This window comes from Lissotriton vulgaris, chromosome 9, assembly GCF_964263255.1.
Source record: "Lissotriton vulgaris chromosome 9, aLisVul1.2, whole genome shotgun sequence".
In the NCBI taxonomy this organism is placed as follows: domain Eukaryota; kingdom Metazoa; phylum Chordata; class Amphibia; order Caudata; family Salamandridae; genus Lissotriton; species Lissotriton vulgaris.
This window is the reverse complement of record NC_141697.1, coordinates 1105858695-1105882135: the sequence shown is the minus strand read 5'-3', so window position 1 is coordinate 1105882135 and position 23441 is coordinate 1105858695. Positions and strand designations below refer to the sequence as shown.

Sequence of the window (23441 nt, the reverse complement as noted above, 5' to 3'; positions counted from 1 at the left end):
CCTCTTCAATATTAGCTAGTCATTTTGATAGTGTTGTCTGTGAGGTGATCTAGTCGGTCTATTCCTGCCAAGCCCATGTATTCCAAAGGGTAGTTGACCCACCCAACTATATGCTCGTATTTCACCATGCTGAGGTATGTAACCACAGGTCCACTTTGAGTAAAATGTGTGCAGTCTTTTACAATTGGAGCGTGCAGTTCAGTATAAGGTTATCTGTAATGTGTTGTGGTGGCCATTGACGGTAAAGTATCTGATAGGCACTCACAATCTAGTATCTTATATTCCATGGATTCCCACCCATGGCAGAGGGTTCAACACTACACTACTATAAAATATTAATTGTAAGAGGTGGTTGGCAATGTAATAAGTATCCATAGGGGACATGCAAAGATCACCCACTTCAGTATAAGCTTACAACAGCTTACACATTTTTTGATGTGACTTTGGGTTGCCCCGACAAAGATTTTGATGACAGTGTAAATTAGACAAAGTTGGTTATTGTTTTAATATTGAGGAGTACCATTCCAAATAAATCAAGAGGATATCACAATTTATATAGCTGAGCCGTGGCCTCACAATGAGAGATTTAATTTAGAACATGTCACAAAAGCTGTCTGGACTTTTGGTAATAGTGGGAGAAGCATCTATTTGACCATAGGTTCTAGTCCTCTATTCATTAAAATACCTAAATAGCAGAGATCTGAATGAGTCCATTTTTTCTGAAAGTTAAAATGGTCTCACTTTTCCCCATTTAACCAGGTAACCTGACAATCATGAAAAGGAGTCTCTCTCATGTATAACATAGTTTTGTTTCTAAAATAATTATAAGGATTTGATCCAGGTATAAAAAGGACTTGATTGGGTCAGCATCATTTGGAACCCCTTCAATTACATCAGAGGATCACATACGTAATGCTAATGGTTTAAGAGCAGCAAGAAATACTAAAGGTGATGGGGAGCCCCCTGCCTTATAGCTCTCTAGATACGTGTAGGAAATTATAGGAAACCTCTTAAACTTATCTGTCCTGCCAGGGACTGGTACCTAGCCATTTTACCTTGACGATGAAGTCTATGCCAAGACCAAGCCTGTCCAAAACACAAAATTTGTAACTATGTTCCACTTGATTGAATGTTTTATCACCATCGAGGGAGATTACAAGCATGTCATCATATGGCTTCGGATTCCCACAACATGTGACCTTGTGTCCTCAGATGATTCCTGGATGATCAACCTGGGATGAATCCCACCTGCGACTGATGAAAAAGGGAAAGAATAACACTCTGAAGTATGGGCACCAAGTTCTTTGCTATAACTGTAACATCTACATTAATAAGTGAGATGGGTCTCTAACTACCACACTCCAGTGAGTCTTTTATGGCCTTGGGGATGAGTGATATAACTACCTCATTTGATACAGAGCCCAGAAACCCAGATTCATCTGCTTCTAGGATGGTTTTATGGAGCATACGGTTAATCTGAGTCTTATATGTGTAAAACGTTTCCTTTGTTGAGAAAGCCGGGAGCCAGACGCGGGGAATACTTTTTACACAGTTAAGAAAATCAAGTCAGCTAGACTGGACCAAAACAACCATATTGACTAGATGGAGTAGTACTCCTGCACATCATGAGGAGTTGGATACCAAGGTATCACAAATCAAACTCCACTTCAGACTAATAAGGAACTACATGACTCGTAGCGTATGACACTCAGAAAAAGTGTTGCCACATTTTCCTGCGAGCCATAGCCATGTACCCATAGGAATGAGGATCAAAGACTTCCATCTCTGTACAATAAGAGAACCCCTGTCCACTCTGCTGAAAGTTAGCTATTAAGTGTGGTCCCGAAGAAGCTGTTAGTAATGCACATCCACCGAAACGTACATTGACCAGTTTTGGGAAACCTCGTAAAGACAACACAATAGTGGGAAATTTTGAGATTGAGTCAGCCCCCGGATTACCATCAGTGTATGTCACATAATTGGACAGCAGTTTCCCCAGGATTGTTGTCTGTGTGTGACTGTGTTGCCTGTGAGAGAGAGCTTTGATTGGTGACCTTGATTGTTTGATGGTTTGTTTTGGGGTCATATGTATGAACTTATTGAATGATTTTCTATGTCTTTCCGTGTATTTTACCTGTAAATAATACAATTTTGTTTATGTGAATCATGAAATATTTTCTATCAACTTGAATGTATTTCCACACATTGATACTAAAATGATTGTACATATATGTACTGACTGATGTCGAGAACAAACAATTATAAAATTGTATAAAATGTGAGAAAATGTTGAATATACATAAAATTATTATTTTTTTAAATAAAAATCACTTGGAATGAAAAAACGTATTGCTGTGGAACAGCCCGTGTGATGAGCCTTTGCAGATCATAGGTAAAAGAATAGAGATTTGAAAAGCGCTTCAGTAAGCGTATTATTGTCTTTTCTCCCCTTACTATTGGACCTTAAATTATTACTAGGGGGTAGTCAAGTCAAGTCAGAAACACTTTATTCGATTGTTTTAAAATCATAAAAGTATGCTACAGAACCATATTCAATCATACAGACAAGTTTTTAAAACAAGTAAAAAAGTTAAAAAGTTACTATACACATAAAAATTCATGTAAAAATCATCTTTGCAAAACATATTTACAATGATCACATTCTTATAGTCCATTAACAGTAATCGGGTTACAAATACAGTACAAAACCAGGAAAAATATTTACAATTTTAGTTACAGAAGATGCTAGCCGCCTGGGGTAAAGTGCAAAACGTGCTGTTCATGAGTTAAATTTTGGCACAACTAAGGGTTACATAACCTAAGGCCATTTGATCAATACAAGCAGTTTAGGATACGTTAATTATTTGATTTTAGTCTTGCTTGCTTTGACCGGATTGACATAGTCAAAAAATTTGCCACCCCGTACATTACTACTGAAGTTTCCATAAGTTGTAAGTACAATAGGGCTGGTTTAACCTGCACGAAACCTTTCAGAATAGGTTTAATATATCTTTCTCCCATTTTTATAAAAGGGACAGAAGAACAAGAAATGCAATATGTCCTGATCTGAGAAGTAATCGCATTTGCAGGGAGCGTTTTCATGAGGCTTGCACCATTTTTCAAATTCACCTAGCAGGAAATGTGCTTGATTAAAACGAAATTTAGTAAGGACCCACCTATGAAAAGGTTTACTTACAATCATTAAATAGGATTGCATAGATAGCGAAGCAATCGTCAAATAGTGGGCCCTAACAGTTGGTTTTACAATTTCGATAGCCTCTCGCTCTGAAACCTTTTTCTCTATATAGCTTTTCTTTACCCAGTCAATATCCTCTCTCACAATGCTCTCTGGGTATGTGTATAACTCCGAACGGCCTAAATATTCTGTTGTAATTTTAATGTATTGTAGCCACCCGATCTTAGCCACGTTTTCTCTCCCCATGCAGTCCCTAATAATCATATGGTTTAAAATTAAAGCTGGATTAAGCCAAATCCTAATCCATGACAGCAAAGGGGCCAGAGTCAAAGAGTCCTCAATGTACCCTAACCCCAGTTCCATATGTACGGGAAAGGCTGGGGTGGATTTCGGGAGTCCTAGTAGGGATCGCAAAAAAATGTTTTCTTCTCTTTGTATGGGGTCCAGATTTTTATAACCCCATATCATGGCACCATACCTTGCTATTGACAGTGTTTTAGCTTTATATATTGCCAATATAGCCTCAGGTGGCTTACCACCCAACCTTTTAGCAAAGCCTAGGATGGCGGCAGCCGATCTTTTTACTGCCGCAGCCTTACTTTTGATTTGTGGAGCCCATGTCCCATTCTCATCGAACACCACACCTAGGTAGGTAAAAACTTTTACTTTGGATAACACTGAACCATTACAGGTAAGGGTTTTCATACCATTTTTGCGACTGCCAACAGCCATAACGTGGGATTTCTCAATGTTAACTGCTAGATCCAGACCTTGCATAAAAGCCCCAAAGGAATTTAAAAGGCGTTGTAAACCATTTGGGGTTCTAGCCAGCAATACCGTGTCATCGGCATAAAGTAAGACCGGCATTAAGGAGTCACCCATACGTGGTACATCAATAGAAGCCATTTCCAGGGTCTTCCCCAGAGAATTAATGTAGAGTGAGAAGAGCATTGGTGCTAAAATGCACCCTTGGCGCACCCCCCTTCCTGATTTAAAAAAGGCGGTGCAATTTCCCTCTTGTGACATACGTACCGTTGCTCTCAGATCACTATGCAGTTGTGCCATAAAATTCACCAATGCTTGGTCTAAACCCAGTTCCAGGAGTATTGTCCACAGCTTTGACCTGTTTACTAGGTCAAAGGCTGTGGACAAATCCATAAAAGCCAGATACATCATACCCTTTGACGCTACAGTGTATTTGCCCAGGGTAAGGAGTAAATTAAGGCACTGATCCTCTGTGCCTCTCCCGGCACGAAAGCCATACTGGGCTTCACACAGGATGTTATTGTTTGTCGCCCAGTCTGAAATTCTTTCCAAAATAACTTTACCCAAAATTTTAAAGGAAGAATCTAACAAAGAAATGGGTCTGTAGCATCTGGGGTCTCCCCTTTGACCCTTTTTAAAAATGGGAATTATAACAGACTGCGACCAAGTAGCTGGTGCTTTTATACCTTCTAGGCTAATGACATTGAAGACATTAGTGAGAACCACAGCCCACATGCCCGAATTTGATTTAAACATATCGGCAGGTACGCCGTCAGGGCCAGGAGCCTTCTTTCCTGCCGTGTCCTCTATTGCCTTCTGTACCTCTTTAATGGTGAAACTGGCCAGAACCTCTTCTGTTTGTAGCAGTATTGGATCTAAGGGGTCTGTAGTAATGTTGCTACCATAGATGTTTTGGAAGTGCTCCAGCCAATCTCGTTCCGCAATGTTCACCTCTAACGGTGCATTTTCGATCCCGCTAAATAAGGGGGTATTTACAATTTTCCAGAATTTGGCACTGTCCTTCAGGATGGCTTTATCATATAGGTTTTCCCATGCCTTTTTTTTAATTTCATTTTTACGTCTTTGGATATTAGCCTTATACTCTCGCCTTTTACTGGCCACTTCCTGCTTATCACGTGGGGACTTATTAAGGGCTTTATGTAATTCCCTATGGGATTTGGAACATCCTTTATCAAACCATCCCATAACCCTTTTCTCCTTCTTTTGTGTGCTACTTTTGAGATCGTCCGATACTTGACAACAAATTTTTTCAAAAGGACTGGATTATATTCCCCTCATACCTAGTAGGATCTATACAGATATTGATTTCTTTACCCATTTTAAGATTTAAAGAGAGGAGAAAGTCCTCAGGGATGATATCACTCCATTTGACCCGTCTCCCCTGGTCCTTAACAATCAAATCAGTAGTTCCTAATGTGATCAAATCAGAATTGTTTACATTTGAAAATAAAAACAAATTACTATCATCTACTTCTAGTATGACCGGGTTATGGTCACTGAAGGTCGTCTGTACAGCGTTATAAAACATAACATTTTGTAACATGCCTGGTGAAATGAAAATGTAATCAATTATTGTATTACTATCCCTAGCACTATAAGTAGGGACCCGTTCCTTTCTGTCACAGAACTCTGGTTCATGTAGATCATTTTCTAAAAGAAGTTCTTCTAGGGCCAACCCCTTTTCTGAGTGCTCAAAGTGTGGTAATTGTGGCATGTCAGTGTTAATTGCATCGATAACATGACAGTTCTGTTGGCATAAATGAATATTAAAATCTCCCAACAGGAAAAAATATACAAAAGTGGTCTGACTCTCCCTATATCTTTTTAAAAACTCCATCAATGAATTAATATTTGCATTTAATGCTGTACCTTGTATGCTGTTATAAAAATTAATGTAAACGCATTTGTGTCTATTTGGCATTGTAACCTCAAGAGCTAAATAGTTATGGGATGGGGAATCCAATACCTTTACAGTGCCTTTTACATTTACGGATATCAAAAACAGCAGGCCCCCTTTATTTCGGCCTGAACTTGATGTCTGGGCAGTTACAAAGTAGGAGGTATATCCATCTAGCCAGAAATCACAGCCCATATCCCACGTCTCTTGCATGGCCACCACATCACATTTTTTTAATTGATCCAACCATCTTATATCGCTCCTCTTGGAGCGTAGACCTGCGATATTCCAACTCATCAATTTCACTATACGGTCTTTTCCCACATTGTTTGGCCAGGTATGTGGCGATGAGGGGGGGGCATCTAATGGTGTAGTTGATGCATTGCCCTTGTCGATAGCAATTTGGGAGGGGGGTTGTAATAGGTTTGTGATACAGCCCGGGGAGGTTAGTCAGTCATTTTCCTCTAAGTTGGAGAGGGCGGCAAACCTATTTGTTAACATGAGATCATTTCTTTGTTCACCTCCCTGTTTATCCCTATTTCTTGGCATCATGCTTGTTTTCTGTGTAGCCCATGTACTCAGGGACGGAGTATGTCTAGCTTGTGCTCGATGTAGATCCCTTCCCGGTTGAGGCTTATGCATTGTGGGAGGAGGGTAAAAGTATCCTAACGGTAGTGCTCTGATCCCATCTTCCGTCACTTCCGTGGCATCCCAAAATAACCGTTGGGCCTCGTGTGGTCTATTAAAATTTACAATCATGCAGTCCCCTGTAAATTTTTTGGGCGTGTACCCCACCCATTTAACCCTTCTGCCTGTTTGGATATACTCTGATATATTATTGGGGCCAGTACAGTTTGCATCACACCACGTCTTAATATTATTTAATTGAGCTATATCCGTCTCACATACTCCACTTTTCAGTACTGGTACGTTCACTAGGATAGCAACAAAAGGTGTTGCTTCCGGGGGAAGGTGTACGGGTGGTGTTATGCGTTGGGTTTTAGGCCCTGGGAAGTTAGAGGTGTCTATTGCAAGGGCTCTAGATGTAGCTACAGCGGTACGGGGATTACTAGGCTGTTGTACCCTGGTTATGCTGGTGACCGGTTGGGGGTTTGTATTACCCGCAGGTACTTGGGGCGGGGGAGATGGCCTTGAGGGGTTTGACTCTCCTGTTTCTTCCGTCACAGATTTTATTTGTGTGTTTGGATTGCAGGGTAACTGTGGTGCAGTATTTAGGGTGCATGTGCAAGGCCTGCTAGGACCAGAGGACAGAAAAGTGTTAATCCTATCGCATTTCCCCATTATATCTGCTACACAATCCCTTAGAGTTTCAATTATATCATTAGAAATCTGCACTAGTATCCCCTCAACTTTATCCACAAGTATTCCCTCCACCATTTCTTTCAGAGAGGATTCAATGTCAGTTAACGGATGTCGGGCCTTTTTCCGTAAATATAATCCTTGTCTGTTTGTTCTTTGGATGACACGTTTAGTGCGTTTTGGTGCATGAGGGGTTTGTACATGTGTGCTACTATCTTCTTGTTGTTGAGTATCTTGATTGTCATTGTCTTGGCCCTCATGTAAGTTGATGTTTATTTGGCCTTGTGTTTCAGCGTTAGGCAAATTTCCGATGACTATTACTGGGTCCAGAGGGACAGGGAGACTGGTTACAGTGGGGGACAATTGACTGTCCAGAATTATCTGTTCTAGCCCCAACTCGCGTTCTTTAGCAGCAATCTCTTTGGTCAGTTTTCCCACTTGTGATGTTAGGTAGTTCATAATACTTTCTGAGGCAATAGCTTTGCGTGGAACTTTAGCTTTGACTGAACCCCCATTAGCAGAAGTCTGTAGTTTTCGCTTACCCATTTTGGTGAGCAGAACGAATGGAGGTGGCCCGTCCCGTCCCTCTTCGTCCCTAGACGGCCACAGACGGCCCGCCCTCTGCCCGGGCTCCGCCCGACGCCGTCCGCGCGCGTCCGCGAGGCGGAGGGGGCTGTTGCCTTTTGTTGCGCCTCCTGGCGCTCGACCCGGTAGTGGGCGTTGAAAAACCGCTAGGCACGCTGGGAGTTGTGGTCCGCTCCGCTCCGCGGCCGTGCGATGGCGCTGCACAGCGGCGGGGGCGGCCACAACGTCAGGAACCCAGTGGCGCTTGGCTGGAGCAGTGTGACGACCCCTCCTGGAGCCGGTACGTGTAGGAATGGTCCTCGCACCTCACCGGGTGCTGCTGCCTTTTGTTGCGCCTCCTGGCGCTCGACCCGGAAGTGGGCGTTGAAAAACCGCTAGGCACGCTGGGAGTTGTGGTCCGCTCCGCTCCGCTCCGCGGCCGTGCGATGGCGCTGCACAGCGGCGGGGGCGGCCACAACGTCAGGAACCCAGTGGCGCTTGGCTGGAGCAGTGTGACGACCCCTCCTGGAGCCGGTACGTGTAGGAATGGTCCTCGCACCTCACCGGGTGCTGCTGCCTACTAGGGGGTACCTTCTTTGATATTTAAAGCTTTCTCAGGAAATCCATCTTCCCCGGGAGAGCGACCCGTGAAGACACGCTATTGTCTGTATGATTTCCTCCAGGGTTATCCCTCCACTTCTCTGGTCAGTGTTGGAAAGGCAATACTTTAGGATTTATCTGTGATGAATCATGCAAGCTCTTGTAATAATACATGAAGGTTTCTGCAGTGCCCTAAGTGTGTGTCAACAGTTCTTCACACGGACCACATATTGCAGAGATAGCCATCGTGGCTTCCCTTTGTTATATTTGAGAGTGTACGGATCTCCCTGCCTTCTCACTTATTTTATAATGTCTCTGTTTGATTTTGACAAATACTTTTTCTGCAGATGTAATATATTGGGTATTAAGTGCAAGTATTTGTCTTGCTTCTTGATACCTGTCCATAATATTTTACCAGTGACCCACAGTGTTTGAGTGGAGCAAAATGAGTGTCATTCTTCTCTAAATACACCCTGCCATGTGCATTCAGATTGCGTTTTTCTGCGGGTAGTCTATACTAAGATACCAGCATATGCCAAAATGCTCTGTGGCCAACAGCATGCCTTAACGATTATTCTTGTACTACTGGGAGCAATCTTATATTCCCCCAGAAATATATATTATTATGGGTACCTGTATACATTAGTGATCCAGCAGTCAGACAGTATTACAGTAATCAATTCATTCCATGAACTGATGAGAAAAATGTATAGTGCTTTCCTGGTGGATCAATGATTCTCCACACATCCTTCAGATTATGTTCAGACATAACATCCCTGTAACCTGCCCTATCACCAACATTGCATCAGCTCGCCATGTCTGCCCGGTCTAAAGCTGTCTAAAATTGGGCTCATGAATAAGTTCCAGTCACCCCTGATTACAGTCCAAGTCTTACCAAATTGAGTAAATAGTCTAGATATTCTGGCCAAGAATCGGATATGATTGTATGTGGGTATTGAACTGAAGCTTGTTTATGTTTAATAAAAAGACATTAGGGTGCATAGGTAGAGCCAAAAATGAGAATCTGGCTGGCCGTCTGAATTTTCGCAATCTACCGTCTTGATTTGTCCAGTTGGAGAGAATTGAATGCTAGAGGGTCTAACGGATTAGTATTGCTACCCCACTCTCCCTATGTGCATTTGTAGTAAGGCCTTTCATGAGATTGTCAGAGTGGGCACAGCTACTGACTGTATTGCAGAATTGTTCTATGCTTCACATAGTTAAATAATCTATTGATATTTAATGATGGGGTGAGAAGTGGTTTGTTGGAGTTGTGTCCTAGACACGTTGTTATGACTGTGGTTGGTGACTGTCACTGGGACCGTGAGCCAGTTTTCTCTTGATCTTGTAAAGAGGGAGACCACAGGGGTGATTCTGTGTCCTCACTTTACTATGGGTTGAGATGTAGTGACCATATATGGCATGTTGTGAGGTAAGTTTTCAAGAGAGCTTTTTGTAAGTCGACAAATAGGAAATATCATTCAGCAAATTGTGAGAGATGAGTAAAGTAGTACTGCACACAAAATGCAGTCGCTGGCTCAGGTCTGAGTCCGACTTGTTAGAAGAGATCCCCAGGGCTGTGTCAGAGAACAGTGTCATGTTCTGGGGTAGTGTGACTATACCCCGAGTGTCGGTAGGTGATGTCATACATGTATAATTCTGTTGCTTTGTTTTGGTGCAATATAAACGCCATATAGAAGGCAGTGTGGGGCCAGGGATCAATGTAAGGGTGGAAAATAAAGGGGGGAGAAGCAGGGGAAATTAAAGAACGAGAGAGGACCCCAGCACACAGAAAACGGTGTAAATATCCAGTCCTACAAAATGTGCCATAGTTGTAGGAAATGGCCTGTTTGAGCATGTGATGCTACAACAGACTACCAGGCATGTGTAATGAAAAGTTAAAAGCTAATAAAAGCTCACGGATTGAGGAGAGGATGGCATTCAGTTACATTTTCCTATGTTTAGAGTTGTGGTCTTTCCAGGGGGAATGGCATTTGTTTCCGTCAGTAGTGAAAGCATCTAACACCTTCTTCATTCTGTACTTTCTAACCTGCGATGAGCACCTTGAGGTTCTGTTTCAAGGTAAGTGGATGTAGCACATCATTGTATAGGTCCTGCTTTGTCACCTTCATTACAGTCTTGTACGAGCAAAGGTGTCCTATTCATGGAAGTCGAGTCGAAGTAATCTAGAAATTTTGTTGTGGTTCTTCTAATTTCCGTGTTTTGCCATTGATGGTGATTATCATCGTGACTTGTCCCAGGAGGCCGTATTCGATATTATTTTGTATACATCTGGGTCTCATGGCAAGGAACTTCTTCCTTTTGATGGGTGTTTTTTATGGCTAATACGCTGTTAGTTGATCTGATGTTCCTCATACTGGAAGGGGCCTTCTTTCTGTTTCATTCCCTGTGGTATAGCACTACCTACTGATGATGTGATAGTCTGTAACTGGTCTTTGTGTATTCATTCTTTGGGAGTCACATGTTCGTAGACGATGGGCATTTTGAAACTCCAAAGGGTCATGAAGCATTTGCTTGCTTAGCAGACGAGGGATAAAGTCTTTGAGAAAAGAGATCATTTCCTTTGTTTTGGGATATTATAAAGTCCAGTGCTCAGTTCCCAGGTCATATTGAGTAGTCAAGTGACATTCCACCTCCTCCATCTGGCCGACCACCTCCTCCATCCGACCTCCTGTCCGTGGACTCCAACCGGTGATGTATAGAGGCAAAGTAAGTCCACAAGGATTTCAACTCCATTGTCACCTCAGACATACTGCTGTCAAACTTGCCCATCTTGGCACTGATGGCTAAATCCTCTTTCATTGTTGCTTCACTTGTGTCTTCTTCCATTTGAGGGAATGGTGTTTAGGAGTTTGTTTACTGCCGGACATAGTCTCTAAAAAGAACAATTGTCTCTTTGATATTGAAATGGACACAGAGGGTGATAAACGCTACAGTAACTGAGTGCAACAAGTTTGCAGTCCACATGTCTGTCTGTAAAGCCCAGAGTGTATTCGTGATACTCAGCCGGTACTTCCAGGAGGGTGTTCTCCTATTTAGGAGTGTCAGGCAGTACTGACTCCTTATATTGGCTGGTTGCCCTATTACCAAGTGCCTATCTAGGCAACTAGACAGATATTGGCAATGTGCCACGATTGTAATGCAGGAAAGAGTTAATGGGTGCCAGGCTGATACAGCAATACATTCAATAGCCTAGTTTTATGTCAGCAAACAAAGCAAGGATGCAGTAACAACGGCCAATGTATTATAACAATATGTAATTTCAGCCTAGATGCAGGAGCTGTTAAATCACTCGGGAAAGAGAACTAATCATATGTGAATTTCATTCGTTTTTTAAAGCGGAACGGCAAGTGAGTATAGCCTAATGATAAATAAAAGTAGATAGTTCCATATATGCTGTTTTAAACACAATCAGGAATAGCTGAATATAGATAGGTACATACTTGTTACTGGCCCAGTAATGTGCTTGTTGGGGACAGATGCGTTAGAGCTACATTTATGTTCCATCACTGGTACTCTGCCTCGCAGCGTTGGGGTCCATAACACCCTGCCCAGCCCATCGAATAGTATCTTGACCCCAGGTTGGCATCTCACTGATTAAAACCAAAAAGGAAAATGTTGTTTCATCTCCCTAAAGGACTGCTTATCCAGTCTGACTCGTCCAATACCTCTCCCACATCTGATGTGATCCAGCCTCATAGTGTGTAGGGGGTTCTGTTGAGACAACAATTGCTCTCTTGGCTGGATAAGTACTCCTGTCTGGCCACGCAAAATTCAGGGCCTCTATAAAATGTCACTTCAGGTAAAACTTGTTGGTTGGTCCGTCCTTCCGAAGCTGTCCCTCGTTGCTGTGGCACCCCCTGAGCCTAACAAGGTCTTTTATGCTACCTATTTCTGGAGTTCCGCACCCATATCCTCATCTGATGATGGCCCAGCGCGATACAACTCGCCGAGCCTTCCCGAGTCAATGTCTCCTAGGTACTGTGGGGCCTCCCTCAAGACACCCATGCCTTGGGTGCCGTACACACTTTGTCTGCAGTTGACCTGTCACTTGTCCTTCGATGCTCCCAGGGCTGACAGATCTCAATACACAACCTCTTCATATGGTTTTGGCCTATGGGTAATCAAGGGGAAGATGGCCATTCTGCAGCGACACTGGTGCTGCAGGAACCCACACATGCTACATCCAGGCTCACACTGCTTCCTTCGACACCAGTGCATATTTTCTGAGAAAAAACCCTGATGCCATAATAGAAATGGGAATTAGAAAGTTGAGAATTAGAAAGTTGATCCCATAGGTCTTCTTTTACATTCACTGGACATCTAAAGAATACCTGGAAATCTATACTAGTTGCTTGTTTGTGGGAGAAATTATGTCTTAAATGTTTTCATTCAGATTTGTGAACTGGGAAAAGTTTGCACATGTACATTTTAAGGAAATTTTATTTTTCACATTTAGTTTTATTTTTGTTTTTATACTCGATAAATATTCTCCTCATGAATGAAAAGCTTCCTTTAAATCCCCATTAAATATGGGGAGGTTGCCTCCTCATTCCTTCCCTGGAAATATATTTACTCATTCCCTTCACATAAGTGCAATTGTGTGCATTTCCGTAATTGGAAACTACCTTCTACACGTTGACCTACTTTTGACAGTAGACTCGCCTAGAAATGCTCAAATTCATACCCCGACAACTAAATATGCAATTGTGAAAACGTGAGCCACCACTATGCACAGTGTTATTGTCTATGATGTAATTTCAAATGTGATTAAAAGGAGGTTATCAATGTAGTCACTGAATACTTCACAAGTGATGTAATTGGTGAGGGTACAAGCAGTGCATGGCAAAGGCGCGAGTTATAGTTACTTCAGGAAACGAGTTATAATTAATTGAGATAGCTATGACTGGTGAATTTCAGTTTTTTTTTTTGTTTCAAGTGTTGTGTGTTAACTGACATTTTTACCTCACTATAACGTTTCTTTAGTCTTTTCTTTTTTCCAGTGAAACTCAGTTTTTTTTCGACATAGTAACTATAGCTTCATTTTAACATTTATTTTGTGAATTTGTGGGGATTTATTTTTAAATTTAAGGGGCACTGTAAATATATTAAAACTAGGCCTATTGGGTTTGTCAAGGTGTGACTACATCAATATACAAAACAAACAGATTGACTTTATCAAGAGATCACCACATCAATATATAAAGGCAAGGACATTGGCTATGTCAAGGAGTCTGGATATCAATATACAACGGCAAGCCTGTTGGCCTTATGAACAAGTCAGTCCCTTAATAATAAAACGTTGTCATGTTAGAAGTCATCATTGAAATCATTAAATATCCCAACTTTATCCATTGCAATGTTTATAATCAAATAAAGCATTTTTATTCAAAACAACGCTAAACGTGTCAGAGTCATTGTTTTAAATCGTTGAGGCTACAAATGAAGCCATAAGACCAACCACATGGTGTCCCTATATTCCATAGCTAAAGAGCAAAAAGTCTAGTTCTGGAAATGCTTAAAAATATCATAAACTTTTCACGGGTTATTGGTCTATAGACCCTAGGACAAATAGGATTAATTTTTAAAAAAAAGTATTTTTGAGGGGCTGCCCCTGCCTTTATTTTAAATGTTTTAATTTGTGTGGGTGTCCTTACCCACCCTAGACACTCATGGCTTGTTTTGTTATTGGGAGTAAGAAGGGGAGCCCCAGAACCCCGGGCCTCATCAGTTCCCTGCAAGCAGCTCCCATTCCCAGGGACTACACAAGAGGCAGCCACATTTTTTTGTTTTTTTTCCTCAAAAAAAAGGGGGCAGTCCCACCTGGGACACCCAACAACATTCTTAAAGTTTGGTTCCACATGGGAAGCCCATGGGCCCCACCAGCTTTTCCGATTCCCCTGCCAGCATTCATCCTTTTGAGGTGAGTCGATGACCAATTTAGCCTTGCCAACATCACTATCCTAGATGATGAAAACAATCAACCATGTAATTGGGTCAGAGTTCAGTGGAGATTTCTTCATTAAGGCTCTGGGATTCCACCCACACCCATCATCATTTTAAAGAGTAACTCGGGCAGAAAGTACAAATGAGCTATCGAATGAAGAGTGCAAGACTTCCTTACACTCGTATGTAGTGAAAGTCAGGCAAGTTCTTCCTGATGGCCCAGCATCAGACAGAAGTGACCGAATGACGTTGGGATTCCCACTGTTGCAGCCCTTCATCTTGGTGCTGTTGTTGAGCAGAGGCGCAGCTGATTGAGGCAGCCTCATGTGTTCTCCCAGAAGTCTTCCTTGCTGATTGGTGTGCTTCTGCCAGGCACTGCACTTGTGGGGACTAGGGGAGGACTGCAACAGGCAATGTGTATGACGTTTTTGTGGAATCCGAAGATTCACGTGCAGCCAAGAATGGACTCTGACTTCTTTTGCCGGACACATTTAGAGACAGCATCGTTTGAATGCCTTATAGCTGGGAGGTCAACAGCCCTGAGTGGGAACTGAATGTGGACTGACCAGATCAATCTGCAGCGGGCAGCCTGGAGCGCCAAGAATAGAGTATGTCGGGTATAGAAAATAAAATGCTGCCCTAACTGCTAACGTTTTGCCACTTTGTCAGATCACCTAAGTTAACCCCGAGGCAAGGCCCTAACAAGGTGTAGTGGATTGCTACCTACTATGTTGTATCCTTCTCCGCACTTCTTTCCGCCGCTTCCCTTTCTACATGTTCACATTAATATTCTAAGTAAAATTGTTCTCTTTTGAATCAGGTCGGTGTACTCTGCATCAGCAAAATTTATCTTAAATGTAGTAGCTTATCCCTAGTTAATAGGAATGTCTGGTGCCTCTTCACCTACATGGAAGAGAACTTAGACAAATAATTAAATTATTGCTGTTTCTTGAGTTATGTTTGCATTAGGACTGCCACCGCATCAACACGAACGACCCAAGGTAGCAGTCAAAGCCACCATGCATTACTGCATGAGTCAACCTTCAAACGCGTGAGTTAAGGATGCACAAAAACCTCTCCTGTTGATTTAATAGACTATAATGTTGCTCAAACTATAATAAGCATCTAAGACACATATAGGGTACATATGACAGAGGACTTACCTCCTAGTTCACTAATGGAATTGTTGTAAGGGTGGGGGAAGGCATGAATGTTTTTAAGTTCTTGTTTAAAAACTCATACCTCTCAATGCAGTAATGGGTGTACTAAGGTCTGACGCTTCCATATGTTAAAGAAATACACATTTCTAAATTTTGAAGGCTCTTTCATTTCTACATGGTGCTTATTGCACAACTTACATTCCAAACTTATACATGGCCTGGCTCATGCTTCGGCTGGTAGAGGCAATGCAGACCATTGGATCTACACTCCTCATTAATTTGTTGTCTTATCGCCTCTCTAAAGGTAAGAGCCAGGGGGAAATTGTGCAAAGAAACGCACAATTTGTTCTGTTACGAAAAATCTCAAGGAGAGAAATTACTCCCCTCTCCATACATTTACCCAAAACACAGAATATACGCTTGCTTCAGGGTGCAAACTGGGACTGGGTTTATGCCCCACCACCTTTAAAGTTCACCAGACACCACGGCCGGAGTTGGACATGTTTGGGCGAAGCAGGTGCCCATCGCTGTACCAGGCAACTCTCTCTAGCATGTTTCTTCAAACAAGAACATTTTATCCAAGCAGAGTCACATTCTATCTAAAACCGTACCTGTATGTTCAATCAGATTTATGGGTTTACTCCTCAAAAAGTGTCTGTAAGCCCTCAACCGAAGTTCATGTTGAACGTTGCTGTATAAAGAATTAATATCAAGAGTAGTCGTCAGATAAATGGGTTCCAAGATAATGTTCTAGTAGTATATGATATTCCTCATTCCAAAATGCATAACAACAAGTGTGCAATTTGGCTGCTCAATTTGGGTGAGATTTTACCAAAACCCCCAGTGTTTTGACACAAAGCTGGTTGCAAGCAGTGTCCTCTACTTCTTGACATAATTGTACAAAATCCTTCCCTTACTTATGTAGTACTCAGTTTAGGTCGTAAGAATGGGCCTATGTGCCCGCATAATGCAGTGCAATGTTGCTGATTCCGCCTTTCAGTAATTAGATTTTCAATTTAAGTATTGTTATTCTTGAAAACGTAACAGATGAATGTGCTTTTGGACTATTATTATCATTATCCACAACTGTAAAGTGTTTGTTATGTCATGTTAATACATTAATATTGTCTAAAGCAAAGTTTGACCTTTGCAATTATTTTACCGTCTTCACCTACTGATATAAGTGATATATCAGACTTATCTTGCTAGTGGTAAAGTGATGCATATCAAGTTTACTATGCTGTCAGTGAACACCTTCACCTTAATGATTTTGTTATTTATTGTCCAAGAACGAGTTATTTACTCCACAGAGTTTTAGATATTTATTTACATTTTGTCCAAATGTCTCGAAATTCATCTATCAACGTGAATGTTTTTTCACAACAATTTCTGGCTTTGAATGGCCAATGCATAGACTTGCAGCCGCTTCTCCGTCTTAACGCCTCTCAATGCAACAAACGCTGGCAGGAAGTCAGAAATGCACCGCTAGAAATGACTGTCATTTACAGTCATTGGCTAAAGTACAAAATCACACTGTTTATAAAGCTGGGACATCTGAAGTTGGCATGGTTATATGTGTGCAGTTACATCGCAGGTGGAGAGAACTAAGGGAGCCATTGTATATTCTGCATAACAGCCTCACCACATTGGGGGTGACCTTGTAAAACATTATTTGACAGACAACACGTCTCAGCTGATAAGCCTGTATATGGAATAAACTTAACAGTAAACTACTGGAAATCTATTATCATGCATTTTGAAAGTACACTTGGCAGGAAAGGAGAATGATACTCAAATAATGAAACAATTAATTCAGCCACCATCTAAAAATACCTGGGAATGTGGCTTAACAATAACACCACTTTTGCCAGACTGGTAGACGAAATCAAAATCAACAAAAGCAATCTAATTTTCGCTTTCCTAAAATTAGCACACAATCTAACAGGCTCTTCATTAAAATCGTTTTTTAAAGTCATCAAAGCCAAATATATGTTGTCACTTTACTATGGCTGTGATATTTTTTCCAGTCTGATAAAACATCTAGACTTGGAGCAATGAAGTCTTTGCAGACACGTGTTTCTCTAACCACATTCAACATCCTAAGCCCAATTCAGACTGGAATCCAATCTGGTCAATTAAACAATACATCAGGCTGGTCAGATTGCTTGCTTCAGCCAAAACTGCAAGAGAGCTCAGCTGGGATTTTTTAAAATGTCTCCTATGGAAGGAGCTATCATACAATGAATTTTAAAAATCATATCTTGAGATCCTTACATTCAATTAAAACTCTTAAACTGACGTAATAATAGAACTCCACTACACCATGCCTGCACTTAAAACCCAACTGATGAAACAAGCGGGAATTTACTCGAAAATTTGAAAAGTCCACTCAAGCACACCGCCACTTTATTAAACCCTTAAATGCAAGGGACAGGGACATTTTATTTGCAAGATTCAACATCGCTCGAGCTAAAAGGCAATGTAGTTAGACTGAGATTTGGTCTGTTTTGACACAGACAAGGTAACAGAGGTAGACAGAAATGGTAATTCGTGCGCCGCATGAGAAACTGCCACTTTTATCATTACTGGAAGGAATTGCTGAGTCATGTAATCTGCTGCTGTCAAGGCTTCTCGGATGAGTGCTCTAAATATTTACTTCCTTCCTTTAAATGATAAATATTAGATCGTGTCAATCAGTTATCAAGACATGCTTTAATCCAACAAATAATCAACTGGCTGGAGGAATTGTCATGTTTTTAAAGCATTTTTAGCAAAACTGTAATAAGGACATCCTACCGTGTTGAAATTAATCTGCCTTGATATTGAAACTGTATAGTGTTTACTACCACTGGCGAGGCATTGAAGCAATTTACGGAGCATGCAACTCCAGAACCCAAGGTTATTGGTTAATCTAGTGTTTAATGTTGGCTATTGTGATAAGCCATGTGTTCCTAAGAAAAAATTGCATGAACTTATTTTTTTTAGTTTGTGATTATTACTACCAGTTGTATGATCATTAGTGGGGTCTATGTGGTTTCAGGTGAATGGTGGTGAGATGGAAAGGCTGGTGGAGATTGGGTAATGTTAGTTTACAGGGATAGGATTTTAAAGAGCAGAGGTTATGATCTATGAAATGAGGTATCCACAGATTTCATAATTAAAATATGAATGATTAAGGCAGGCATGACTCTGAGAGGAGGCTGTACTCTGAAATAGAAGACATACCGAGGATGGAATATAAGATGAGGGTCACTAAAGAAAGAAAGGACAGGAATCAAGTGGTAGTAAGTCATGCTCAATTTTTCCTGCAGGGTTTAGGAGTATAGTGGGGTTTTTCTGAGATAGCAAGCAATTGGCGGATGTAAGCTGTAGAAACATTATACATAGTTCTCCATATTGGGGCATACAGCGTAAATATGCGATTCAGAGTGTACACATCATTTAAACATTAGACCCTTATTCTGTTGTGTGCCAATACTAGGGCAGCCCTTTTAAATATAGTCTGGAGTATCCCAGCCTTGGTATGGGGTCTTTACGCTACACAAAGGGAGTTAGCGCAGAAAAAGAAAAGGTCTAATTTAAAGATCTTTCCTCAATATCTAGTATCTCGGCAATGTGCTGTCCGATTTATTTCCTGTGTTGTCACCTAATCCTATCCAAGTGTATGTTGTGCGTGTTTATTTATGTGGCTAATGTAGTATATGTATTGTACTTAAAAGCAAAACAGATTGATGGCAGCCTCTGTATTCCATTTTCAATGTACCAGGCTTGTTCCTGTGCACAAGATGGTGGTGATGTTGTTTTCCCAGGCAGTGGAAGTGTAGCACAGGAACTGCAGGAGGGAGGAGAACTAGTAGTGAAGTGTGAGGATAACAATAAAAGGGCTCCTACAGAGATTCGATTAGGTTCTTCCTGTAGCACTGCCACTTGGTAGATGGTGGGGTTGAATGTGGCTGCAGTCTGTTGTTCAGAGTGAGAAGGATATTTTAGGTCCAACCACCTTTTTGTCTCTTTCCTGATCACTATCTCGTGCCACTGCATAGCCAGGAGCAGATAGTTCACACCTCTTTATGCCTCTGTTGCGGGTGCTCCCGGATGGAGAATAACCTGCTGGGAGGAGGATCACCCAACACAAAGTCTGTCAGTAGATTCTGCCACTGAAAGACATAAAGAGTACTTAAGATGAAAGTACAAAAGGATACAATAGTTAATATTCAAAACCTAAAAATCCCATGAATTTACTATTCATGGTTAGCTGTGCAATCATAACTCCCTTGTCGCATTACAATCCAACACTTGAGGCCACTGATGACATCACAAATGGATGTATCAATAAAATCACTGGCAATATCATATCTCCACAGACGTCATTGATGACATAATTAAAGCTACAAATGAATGCTATGTTACATACCTGTTGGTTTGTAGAATAATCCCTGTTTTATTTCTATGTTATTCAAGAAAATAGAGTTGTTTAAAGGCCGAGGTCATGGCTCAAACTCTGCAGGCCAGGTGGCCGGTGCACTCAATGTCGTGCCTCATTGAAGTGCCCAGCATTTGCCCAGATTTCACTAGGCAGATATGTTATTTCAACTACTTCTGACAATGGTGAGAGGCTTAATTGTTTTATCTGTGTTAATGTTTTAATTCTGCTCTTTGTAATTGGTTTATAAACCACACAATGAAGACTTTTCTACAGTTAATATATGGATTATGAAATATTGCATTTACTAACTTGGGCATGGCCTTAATGTAATCATTTTGAGTGCAGTCTTAAATTCAAAAGAATGCCTTAGAAACATTTACAAATAAGGTTTTTTTCATTTACCTTTGCATTTTTAAAGAATGTTGTATCAACATTATTAAGTAGCTTCCCAGCAGTACCAAACACCACAGAAATACTTTATTTTGAAATTTAAAAAACTCCAAGGTAAACTACCCTGGGCTTTTATTAAACATTCCAGAATGTACAGGCCCTATACATACTTTCATAATCCTTTTGAATTTGAATTTGAATTTAAAAACATTTGTACAGCGCTCGTTTACCCAGCGGTTTCATGGCGCTAGTGGTGAACAGTGGACGGCAGCAACTAGAGGGATTTAAGTCAGGTAGGCTTGTGTAAAGAGGAAGGTTTTAAGATTCTTCCGAAACAGGAGGTAGGAAGGTGAGGTGCGCAGGGAAGCCGGGAGGGAGTTCCAAAAAGTTGGAGCCAAGACAGCGAATCTCGATCCACCCGCCCTCTGTTTTTTAAAGCGAGGAATGGTGAGGAGGGCCAAATGAGCGGAGCGAAGTTCTCTGCCGGGGCAGTAGGGCTTAATAGCAGAACAGATGAATTCAGGAGCAGTGCCCGATCTGGCCTGATAAGTGAGGCAGCCGAGTTTGAAAAGGGCACGCTCTTTCACTGGGAGCCAATGTAAAGTTTTGAGCAGTGGGGTGACCCGATGGTAATTGGGTAGGCCATGAATCAGGCGAGCCGCCTGATTCTGCACCAATTGCAAACGATGGATCGCGTAGGCGGGGGCCCCATTATAGACTGTTACCATAGTCTATACGAGACAGTACCATGGCCAACACTATTACTTTTAAAGCAGAAGGAGAAAAAAAAACGGGAAACTTTCCAGATTATTCTGAGGGAAAAAAAACAAGAGGAAACCACGGAACTAACTTGTGAATGGACAGTGAGTTGAGAATTAAGAAGGATCCCCAGTGTTTTTACTTTGGAGACAGGGAGTGGGGGAACACCAAGGGAAGGGGGCCAAAAAAAGGGGGACCATGGACTGCAACCACCTCCGGTCAGGACCAACTCGGTCTTGTCCGGGTTGAGTTTGAGGTGGTTGCAGTTCATCCAATCTTGAATGAACGTCATTACTGTCTGGACGTTCAAGGCGGATGAAGATGGACGAGACAGGTTGAAGATTAACTGGAGGTCATCCGCGTAATTGAACACGGTGACCTCCAGTTGCTGTAACATAAAAATGAGGGGAAAGATGTATAGGTTAAACAAAAGAGGGGAAAGTGATGAACCCTGAGGGACCCCGCACTCTACCTTGCGGGAAGCCGCAGCGAAGCCAGTCAAACGGACCGCTTGAGTTCTCCCAGCGAGAAAAGACTCAAGCCATGAGAAGGCCAAGCCTTCTATGCCCGCCGCCCTGACACGGTTGAGGAGGATGGGATGGTCCACCGTGTCAAAAGCGGCGGACAGGTCTAGGAGTATCAAGGCTTGCGGAAGGTTGGTGTCGATACCTTCACGCAATTTGTCCATTACTGAGATGACCACTTTCTCTGTAGAGTGCAGGGAACGGAAACTGGCTTGACAGGGGGAGAGGCAATGATTTGCCTCAATGTGGGTGCTCAGAGTGGTGGTGATATGGGTTTCGAGAACTTTAGCAAGGTAAGGCAAGAGTGAAATGGGGCGGTAATTGGAGGGGGAGGATGAGTCGGCGTCCGGTTTTTTTAAAATTGGAATAACAATCGCCGATTTGTGTGGACTGGGGACAGAACCGTGTGTAAGTGAGTCATTAAGAAGGGTCAGGGGAGGTGTAGGGCAGGCTGAGTAAATTTCCTTAAGGATACGAGCAGGGGCAAAATCCAGGGGAGAGCCTGATTTGACCCGGTGAAGCAGAGGAAGGAGAGTGTCATTGGTTAAAAGTGGAAAGTTAGTCAATTTAACGGTAGTAGTGGGTGGGGACGGGTTGACAAAGGTGGGGGAGGGCAGGGGAATGTTGTGTTTAATTTTGGCCACCTTGTCTATAAAGAACTCATTGAGCGAGTCACAGAGGGGCTGGGAAGGGGGGATGGTAACCGTGGCTCTGCTGGAAGATGCTAGTTCGTGGACAGTGGAGAAAATTTCCTTCGATTGGGACTCAGCTGTCATTATCCTGTTGGTATAATATTCGGTTTTTGCTTCAAGAATGCCCTTTTTATAAGTTTGCAAGACAGACAGATAAGATGCCTTTTGTGCGGGGTCGTAAGTTCTTCTCCAGACTTTTCATAGATATACAGCCTGTCTTCACAATTATATCCAATTGAAAATTCACTGGACAGTCCATTCAAGGAGAACTGCAGTGCAAACCTGAGTAGAGCATATCCTACTATCCAGCATTACAGTTACCTCCTTAACTCCTTGTTCATCACAGGTCCTCCTCTTCCCCTCGTTATCACTTTCTACAGATAGCTTCCCGCGTCACTTTCAGTTTTTTTTTTGTGCGTACCCCTTTCATTGGTACTTTACTTGTTACTTGAAAGTTGCTATGACACATTTGTGCCTTTGAGAGTGTAGACGGCCTCTCTATTGTCTACTTATATATTATCACAACTTAGAATGGCGGTGCAGTGGTGCGCATTCAGAATTACTTGTAAATCAGAATATCCGCTTTTGTGTGCATTTTTGCAAACTCCCAGAGAATCGATTTTGCACTTTTCATCTGACTATGATAGACCCTATAGAGGCCTACCTTTTACGTGATCTCAGTCTGAGGGAGATGTTGCAGGGGGTCTATGTTTCCCTTAATACCCTCCTCTCACTGGAATGGCCCACTTTAAGTTTACTACCACTTCCTTTCTTAAGCAAGGGAAACGCATGTGTTCATGTGAGATTTGATCCATGCTCCCCTAGGGTGCCAAGAGAGAGTGCCTAAGTTTAAGTGCCGCAGTGGCTCACTTTCTCTTTACTCGCTCTAATCTCGTTTTGGGCATAGGATTTCCCTTTTTTAGTTAATTTGCACTCCAGATGACAGTGCGAAGGGCCATCTCAGGAGTTTTTTGGACTCTCCCAAGGAACATGTTGGAGGTGGGCAAGGCTTTCTAGCTTGGCTGGAGTGCCTCATAACCAGTGGCTGCTGTTCCAATACAAAGTGGTAGGCAGCGCGGGGGAATTAATATTTTTAAAAAGGACTTCCCTTCTGCTGCTGCTGCCGGGGTCCAGCTTCTTCCACGACCGCAGTTCCTGGG

The 23441-nt window shown here is 42.1% G+C and overlaps 1 protein-coding gene across 1 annotated transcript in view; it reads left to right on the top strand.

Moving 5' to 3' along the window:
• Window positions 1-23441, top strand: part of ADAMTS9 (ADAM metallopeptidase with thrombospondin type 1 motif 9) — a 914249-nt gene that overhangs the window by 570541 nt on the left and 320267 nt on the right. The window lies entirely within an intron of this gene.